A 7,923-nucleotide genomic window follows, 5' to 3' on the forward strand; every position below is an offset into this window, starting at 1 on the left:
CTGTGCTCAATGTGAGCCTGTGGTTTAACTGCTTATCAGATAAAAAGTAATGAAGAAATACTCTCTCTATTAACGTATTATTTCGAGCCAAGCTGTGGTGCTTGCCTGTTTTTATTCTCTTCCATCAAGTCTTGTTTGATTTGGCTTTTTTATTTTATTTTTTTCACTTAAGACCAATGTGATGTGCTACACGTGGAGTTGCCAACTTCAGACATTTTTGCTGGCATGACGTTTGGCAATTCACAACTCGTGGGGGCTCCTCTTTTAAGGGGACTCTTGGGTTTTGCTGCATTAAAACAAATATATTCTTTCCAGGTCGGGTGTGGAGAAACCTATGTGTGGCATCCAGCTTCCAAACTCAAAAGGGAAATAAAAAAAAAAAAAAGAAAAAAGAAAAACACACCCCCACACACAAAAATGAAAAACCCTCAAAAGTGTTATCTTTTAATCATCTGTGCTTTTCAAACACTATTCCCTTGGGGAACCCAGTTTACAGATTTTCTGCTAACAAAAGGTGATTCTTCTGGAGAACAAGCTCACTCCTCATCTCCAGCGCCTGGCTCGCACACCAGTGAATTCCTGCATTGTGCACGCGAAGCCCACGGTCAGGAGCCGCAGGGCAGAAATGGCACGGCGCCCAGCGCCTGGCCCAGCGCCCAGCACGTGCCCCGAAGGGGCTGTTTCCTGCTTTCTCTGAGCCTCTATTCTGCTGCTCCCTTCCCCGGGAAGATGCCCCTGTCTCTGTGACAGCTTCCCCGCTGGTTAAACAAACCCAGGGGGAAGCACGGGGCTTTCCCACACGGTGCAGCACCCTGCTTGCATCCCCTGCAGCCATCTGATGCAGAGCAGCCTTCCCCGGGCAGATGTGAGGACCCGCAGTGAGGACCAGGCCCAAGCACCTCCTTCTGGATCTCTCCTTTCTACAGAGGCTCAGCGTGGTCTCCTCGCTCCCAAGCTCGTGCTCAGACAGGACCAGCCTCGTAAAGCACTCACAGGCTGAGCAGGCCCAGCAAGCCCAGGACTGGGAGAGAAAAAGAGCTCCTTTTGCCAGCACTTCATGTTAAGCTTCTATATTTAAAATGACTACGTAAATGAAGAAATGAATAACACGTCTAAGCACTTTACCAAGCAAATCCGATTTCTGCTTAGGAGAATTGGATAGAATAAAGCTAAAAAATTTGCTTCGAGGATGGGATTTAATTGAAAGTGCCAGCGCAAGTTCCCTTAGTGCACTTGTAGGTTCAGAGAAGAAACCTGCTAGCGAACAACTGTTTTAAACAAGGTCATCATTAACACCGACTTCAGCTGTCAAAAAGACTGAGATTGCAAACTAAGAGGGGCACAAGGAAAACCTCTTAATTTGTTTGTAAAACATTTGCGAATTGTCATATCAATAATGGATAATACGAAAATGTTGGCCCTCCAGAGCTGGTGCACACTGCAAAGCTTTGCTGAATTGCACCTAAACTGTTATCAATAGCACATTTATTATTATAATAGATGAAAAACAAGCTTTCTGGCTGAAAAACAAGATCAATTTGAGCTCAAGCTATTTGGATGTATTCTAAATTCTAATTTGGATGTATTCTAAATTAAAATGCAGCATGAATGCTCCTTTAAAAGGATATAAAAAAAAAAAGGAAAGAAAAAAGAGAAATAGGAAAAGAGAAAAAGAGAAAAGGGAAAAGAGGAAAAGGAAAATGAAAAAGAAGAGGAAAAGGAAAAAGAAAAAAGAAAAGGAAAAAGAAAAAAGAACAGGAATAAGAAGACAACAGAATAGCCCTACTGCAATTGCACATGCCATCCAGCTCTGACGCAGTAACCTGAAAGGAAAAAAAAAAAAAAGGAAAAAAAAAGGAAATTGTATTTGTGTCCAGCCAGACATTTCTCATCTTCAGGGTTTGATTCAGAGCCTAAGGTAACAGAGCTTTTCCTAGTGGGTCAGGATCCAGCCCCAGGAGTGAGGATTTGATGCAGGAAGTCAGCCAGATTGTGCTGAGCTCCCGGTGCAGGTCAGGATTTGATTAGAGTCCGGCAAAGAAACCCAGACAAAATCTATCTTGCTGCAATCAAAGACAACCACAGTTTAGATGGAGAAAAAAAAAAAAAAGAGATAGAGAGACTGTAGAAAAAGAAAAAGCAGCCACCTATGTGAAAGGGGACAAGGTTTCATTCCTGGAGCAAGTACCTTGGGGACCAAAATGGTTGGAGCAGCATCCTGCCCGCAGCGTCACCACATGCATTAAAACCTGCAGGAGACCAATGTGCCTTCGCCTCCCCCCACAATTAGAGGCTCTCCGACACCTCCTGGGGCTGCCTGCCACCCTGCAGAACTAGGCTCCTCTTTTGTTCTGACAAAGAAGAGACCAGTGAGTTGCAGACTTCTCCCCATAGCTCTCTAAATAATTGCATTCTCTTATGTCTTTTAACCACAAGCCCCACGAGGCCCGTAGTACCACGTGCGCAAGCCAAATTGGCCCATCAGCTCAGTTTATCAAAGGGGCCTCATTTAATCTCAGTCTTTGATGAAGACAGCAGCCGTCAAAGCCTGCCCTAATGATTTGCTGAGTTTACTTTGCCTGCAGATCTGCAGCACGAAGGCACTTGGCCTCCAAGCATGGCACTGCTAATGGGAAGCCACAACGAGGGAAACGGAATTGGCAAGAGAGAAAGGAAGAGAAATCACAGCAGAAACCTGGAACAGCTCTGGAGACTGAAGAGGCCAGATAAACCCTGTGGTGGGTGTCACCATGAATAATATCACAAGACTGGTCAAAAAAATTTTGGAGGCAGAAGCTCCCGCGGAGTGAGTTATTGCTACTGCGAGACCCAGAAAGGAGGGGCCAGAGAGGATGAGTCCAAGGAAAGCAAGGAAACGCAGAGCCAGGGGAAGGAAGGAGCTCTGGGGAGAGCAGCCTGACATCAGAGCCTTTGCTCAGCCTTTGCTGCACAAAACCAGCTGGTTGTGAGGCACTCGGTGGCGTTTAATAGTTTTCAGCTCCAACAGAAGAGGGAACTCGGAGCCTGCATTACAGCAGCTCGAGGAGCGCTGCGGGCTGAGAGAAACCAAGCACAACCCCGGGGTTTCAACCAGCACATACAGACGGGTGGTGCAAAGAAGGGCCAAGGAAGTCCCCCGGTGGGGATGCGAAGGACCCTACTGGCACCGTTAGCTCGGGGGGATTCCTCACAGCTCCACCAAAGATGGATGGACCATCTGAGAGCAAACAGGCAGGGCCATTTATTTATTTCATGCAGAGAGTGCAGGTGCTCAGAACAACCTTTGGGGGGAAAACAGAAGAAAAACAGAGACGTGAGCTCCAAAAGAAAAGCTACAGCCAGCAGCCAGCAAAGGGTGAAATGCAAACATTACTCTGGCTGCCTGGTGCCTGCAAAGGGACTGCTGAAACCACCTGCAAGCCAGGCAGGCAGGAAAAAGTGCCCCTCACTGTACATATAGTACATACGTGCTTTTAGCATTGCACATGACATGGCAAGGTCTGGGAGACACCAGTCACCCGTGAGCTGGAAGAAGAAGGAGCAGAAAGTGCCCACCACGGGTGGGCAGAGCTGGCCCAGGTCCCCGTGCCAGGAGGATCAGCTCTGCTCTGCAGCTCCAGAGCCTCCAGCAACTGTGGGAGGCTGGAAAGAGCAGCCTGACCGTAAATAATGTATGCTTCTGAATTACCTGCCTCCACAAGATGTGTAGGGCCACATGAGGTTCTCACAAGAGGCCAGAGCCAAAGCAGCCGAGGGCAGATGCCCTGTTAGCACCCAGATACTTGGCTCTGCGTGGTTCCTGCCCAGACACGGTGGTGCCGTGGGTGAGAAGCTTTTCTGATCTCAGCCACGTGGGCATCACGACACAGGACAACCCTCTTCTGCAGGTCACTTTGGCTCCTTTTCCTTACACACATGGCTACGTCGAACTGGACAGGTCAAACAGACTGAGCCACATATGCAACGAGAAAAAAAATATGTATCTAAAAAGTAATGTTTGCTCGATTTTTGTGCCTTCAGCTGGGCTGCCAGTTGCCACGCTGCTGGATTCCAGCTCAGACTGAATTGCTACATTCTGGTTTGGGTTTTGACTTTCTGCAAGCATATTACAATTTTAATTAAACATTAAACCGGTGTTTTTGAGAGTTTTGCTGTTTACCTTGTTGACTAAGAGTCTTTCAGGTCCTAAGTTTTACTCTAAATTTAGGTCAGTTCTGGCTGAGCCCTGCAGGATAGCTGCTAAAACTACTCATTAGAAAACGAGAGATCAGAGTTGATCAACTGGCAGTGGGAACCTGTGGTGTGGCTGCTCCGTGTCCTGGCAATCTTCTGGTCTACAGATACGTGTGGCAGGCTAATGTTGATCTTCTGGTGAAACACAGCATGGAAAGAGCTTCAGGAGATGCAGCAGCTGCTTGATCCAAAGCACACTAAGAGACAGCCTGTTTGCTTCCTTATTGACCACCTGAGACGTCAAGGAAGGAGAAGCTTTAAGTAGAACAATTCTTTTCCTTCATGCAATTCCTGTAACATGGAATGAGCCCTCCTCAAGGCAAAAATTTAAGGATCCCCCATTTTTGTCTTTCTGGGAAGCACTTTGCAAGAGACGGAAAAGCCTTACAAAGCCCCAGGGAAGCAATGCCTCAGCTCAGACTTCGGCAGCCTCACTGATTTTGCTTTTTTTTTTTCTAAATTGCTGAGGAAACCCAAGGGCCTCACAAGATCTCCTCATATGTGACAGGTTTATCACACATGTTGACATGAAGGACTAGAGTAAAACCAGCTGGAACCAGAAACATTTTTTTAAATGCTGTTGTTTAAATCATATCACAGTAACACGTGCTAACAAAGTGCAGAGCCTGGTACCATCCAAAAGTCAGCAGCTGTGGTATTTGCCATGAAGCTGAACTCCCAGGTTTAAGTTGCTGTTGCTAGAAAATGTTTCTTGTGGCTAGGAAAAGAAATTCAACACAGAGAGGAGAGGAGATTATTCCTCTGCGTGTGGCCCTATCTAAACCTGCTGGTTACCATCCCGTCTAGCTCTCCATCCTGTGCTACCCCTGTCCTTAATACGCCTTCGTCTGACTTTTCTGTCCCAAGGGGAAGCCAAGGTGGTGGCTACCATGGATGGCAGGCACAGCACCAGGAGCACAGCCTCCTCTTCCTCCTCCTGCCACTGCACTCTTCTTTTCACTCGCTCACGTTTCACTTTCACGATAAAGCTGACACCTGGGTCGCTGCTGAGGAAACCCACGTCTTCCCCCAAGGCGAGCCCTGCCCCAAGCTACCTTGGCCCAGCTCCACTTAAGGCTCCTGAGGGGACAGCGACAGCAAAGAGGATGGGGCTACCCCTCTTCTACAGAGGAGTTAGTGAGGCACCCAGGTGCCTCTGGGTGCTGGCAGCCACCTCGTGAGGTGCTCAGAGGGCTTCGGTGCTGACACCAGCTCCAGTTAGGGCAGACCAGGCAGAAATGAACCAGTATTTGTGTCACCCTGGTAAGAGAGCCAGAGCCAGATCCTGAAAATGTGAGTGGACTCAGCCTAATGAAAGAACAGCCTCTCCTTAGTATTAGTGATGCTTCTTTTTCCCTTAAAAAAAAAAAAAAAAAGAAAGAAAGAAAGGAAAAAAGAAAAAAAAGAAACACAACTTCTGGAATAATGGGACTGTGGGGAAAGGGAGAGGGAAGAAGAGAGATGCAAACCCCTTGAGCTGCACAGAGCAGCTTGCTACCTAACGATGCCCTGGTGCCTCAGAAAGAAGAGGTAAATTTAAGGAGCTCATAGCCAAGAAGTTGTTTTGCTGAGTTTGAAATCTCATTTTTATGCTTATCTCATGCAAAACTGGAAGGAAGTAACACAGGCCACACTTAAAACCTGCTAAGGGGAAAAACATGTTGGACAACAGCCAGTGCAATTGAAGGGAAGTTTGCTGCACTAAAAGAAAACTTGAGCAGAACGTGTCCTTCAGAAAAACAAATATACACACCTCCACAGCGAAGCAAACCCCTGCAATCTCCACGCAGGCTTGTGCAGCACTGTGCCTGGAGGTCCTCATCAGCTCATTACCGTCCCTTAGCCGGAGATGATCATTTCTGCAGGTCAGCCTCCGAAACAGCTGGTGTGAGCTTCCCCTAATCTGCTGCAGGGCAAACTCCCCCATCAGCTGGGAGTCCCTTCAGTGACAGCCAGAGCCGGCCAGGCAGCAGGCTGCTATTTCCCTTCAGGGGTTCACACAGTTTTACATGTACAATCACAGTTCGGGCTTTTCCCAATGGTCCAAAGTCAGTAGGAGTATGCAATATTTTTCTAAAACTGGGTGTTAAAAGCCGAGTGTGGCCCTGTGCCTGGGCTGTCAGTGTATAAGAAGAACCCGGAGACCTCAATACCCCACAGAATCAGGTCTGAAATCTTCGATACTGCCCTGAGTCCATCTGAAGGTGATGAAAGGGCTCCTAGGACAGAGTTGTGAATCTAAAGTAGAAGTGCTATGCCGAATGTGCCATTTTGCAACCTTCCGCAGCTACATCAGGGGCAGCTCTTCCTTACAGCCCCCAGCCTGGTCCTCGCTGTCTGTCAGCATGCCCAGGGAAAATCCCTCCAAACTGCTGGCACGTTTCAGATAAACAGGTCCAGCTAGCAAAGCTCTACAGCTGCAGCAGAGGCAGTGAGGAATGGCCCTGCCAGCAACCGAGCAGCTGGATCAGAGGGGGAACTGACCTCCCACAGGTGACGATGGGCAGGTGGGGAAGGAGTAACTGCATCAGCTGGAAGAGAAACGTGAGCAGAGCCTTCCACTCCCTCGGGCAAAAGATTCCCCAGAGGGGCTGCAGCAGCAGCCCCCACACTCATGTTAGCACTTTATTTACAGCATTGGCTTCCTGTTCGTAACCTTCCCAACTGTGAACTGCAATTTTTCTCCCCCCAGCATTATGGTGATGGTTTGGAACACAGAGATGTTTGGAAAGGGACAATTTGGCATCAGGAGCCTAAAAAGCAGATACAGATGACATCCTAAATGTATCTTTTACGAGTTTGGAATGATTCCTTTAAATTAAGCTCAGAGTGTGTGACAGCTTCTGGTAATGTCGCCAGTAAGGAAATAAAACATAAAAATCAAGAGGTTTTTGAGCCCATGCAGTCTTAAAGATCACATCCTTTGAGCACCTCGCTTTCCCTCATGCCACTCTGAGCTGTGATGAACCAAGTGCTTCCCAAGGAAAGTGCTCCAATAATTTTCAGTTGTCTTTTCACCACATATGCCCTCGAACCCAAGCACACTTCCAAATTCAAGGATTATAAAAAATTAAATGCTCCAATAATTCTAAATCGTGTCTGTTCAGTGCTACTGGAGCCTGTCCATTCCTTCAGTTTGGGGTTTTCTGTTTTGTTTGCAGGGGGATGGGGGGGGGAAGAAATGCTTTCTATTAGCGCTTCAAATTGGAAGCCAGTCAAACAGCATCATAGCAGAGTGATTCAGCAGCCTCTGAGCTGATTCTCAGTGTATCATAAAACAGGATTTGGAAAACTACAATGCCTGGAGGAGAAAGAACATACACAAAGATTCATGGCAAGAGAACAATATCAGAAAGGAGCAGAGGGAATAATCCTCGCTTGGCTTCTGAGGAGCAGGTCAGATGGCCTAATAGATGGCTTTCAGTGCCCTTCATTCCCCACTGAGTCGCAGGGTTCAGCTGCCCTGTTCCAGCTACCACCGCTTAATAAATGGCTCTGCATCGACTGAACCACATTAAGCGTTTCTGTGCGCACACCCGCAGCCTGTTGTCATTTATCTGAGACAACGGACTCCCTCTGGCGCAAGACCCAGATGTTATTTCACAGCAGGCAGGAGCTGATGCAGAACTCGTAGTGCAAGCTCATGACCATTTAGGATGGTAAGCAAAGGAAGCAATCTGAGACTGTGAG

The sequence above is a fragment of the Cygnus olor genome, chromosome 6, assembly GCF_009769625.2.
Source record: "Cygnus olor isolate bCygOlo1 chromosome 6, bCygOlo1.pri.v2, whole genome shotgun sequence".
In the NCBI taxonomy this organism is placed as follows: Eukaryota; Metazoa; Chordata; class Aves; order Anseriformes; family Anatidae; genus Cygnus; species Cygnus olor.